At 42.8% G+C, this 1,366-nt stretch overlaps 1 pseudogene; it reads left to right on the forward strand.

Annotated features, from left to right (window-relative positions):
* The first annotated feature begins 89 nt into the window (after nt 1-89).
* On the forward strand, nt 90-497 carry LOC105825607 (annotated as a pseudogene).
* Nucleotides 498-1,366: the final 869 nt, after the last annotated feature.

Here is a 1,366-nt window from a genome sequence, read left to right on the forward strand (position 1 = left end):
GTAGTTAGTGGCTGAGACCTGTGGGCTGGGCTGATACACGCTCCCGGTGGAGGCAGGGGAGGTGAGCTGGAGCCAGGGCCGGTACGGTGGTAGTAGCTGGACTGACCATCACTGTCACTGCTGCAGAATTTGCAGCCATGTTTTTCAAGCCATGAAGCATACGGAGCCTCAAGTAAAACAAGGTTTTCAAAGTCTACCAAAATATGCCTTCAGTGGTGGCTATTACAGAGGTGGGGTGGAACCCGAAGTGACAAAATGGGAAGGAGCGTTAATACTAGGTGTAAGCCCTACTATCAACAAAGGAAAAATAAGAGATGCTCATGGACAAGTTACGTTAGATCACCCAGCCAAAGGAGGATCTCCTTATATAGCAGCCAAAATCAATGGAGTTAAAGATTTTCTAGAAGGTCAAGCAAAAACTGAAGTAAATGTATGATGAATTTTAAGTTCACATTAGTTTATGTATATGAGTACCAACTTTTTATTAATAAAATGCCTCAGAGCTACAGTTTTTAGAAATGATTTAGCATACGCTAAATCAAAGCCTTGGTTAAAAAAAAGAAAAAGAAAAGAAAAAATCCTTATATGTGTAATGTATGTGGGTGAGAGTGGGTGTGGAGTGTGTGTGCGTGTTTGTATAGGTATAGAGAAAAGTGTGGAAGGATATACACCCAACCATCAATGCTGCTGCGGGTTGGGATAGGGAGGATGTATGCATTGAGGAACAGAAAAAATTACTGTTTTTATCTGGCTTGTTGCAAGGAACTTGTATGGCTTTCATAGTTGGGAAAGAAATTCAAACAAAGTGTCTCTAAATGAGTATGTCTTAAGCTTGTCGTGGGACAGGCACTGAGCTAGGCTCTGGGCATATAAAGATGAGAAGACAGTGACTTTGTCTTAAAAGGAGCTCATAATCTAGGGGAAGACATGGAGCAATGATGACAGAACCAACAATGATGCTGAAATGTGTTGGGTGCTGATAAAGGCATGATCAGGCAGCCCCAAGAGCATAGGAAGTGGGCCTCTATTCTGTTCTCAGAAAGTGGTTGAAGGTTCTCTGAGCAGGGTGGGCTAAAAAAAATAAGAAAGTGGTTGAGGCGTGTGTGCAGAAGAATGTTTTCTGGAGGTGCTGCTTGAGTCAGAGCTGACCCTTCCCTGACAGTTTTCCAGATGGAGAAAGGTTTGAAGAGTATTCCAGATAGAAGGAACCCAATTTTGGAAGGTAGAGATGCAAGAACCAGCAAGAGGCCTTTAGAAACTTCCAGATTATGTGAGGGTGTTGGCATAGGCCATGTGGAGAAGGGCCCAATGTGCTAAGGGAAGGATTTCAATTTAATGCTAAAAGCTTTGAACGTCCTTCATACAA

The sequence above is a fragment of the Propithecus coquereli genome, unplaced genomic scaffold (genome assembly GCF_000956105.1).
Source record: "Propithecus coquereli isolate 6110/MARCELLA unplaced genomic scaffold, Pcoq_1.0 Scaffold81, whole genome shotgun sequence".
NCBI classification, from domain to species: domain Eukaryota; kingdom Metazoa; phylum Chordata; class Mammalia; order Primates; family Indriidae; genus Propithecus; species Propithecus coquereli.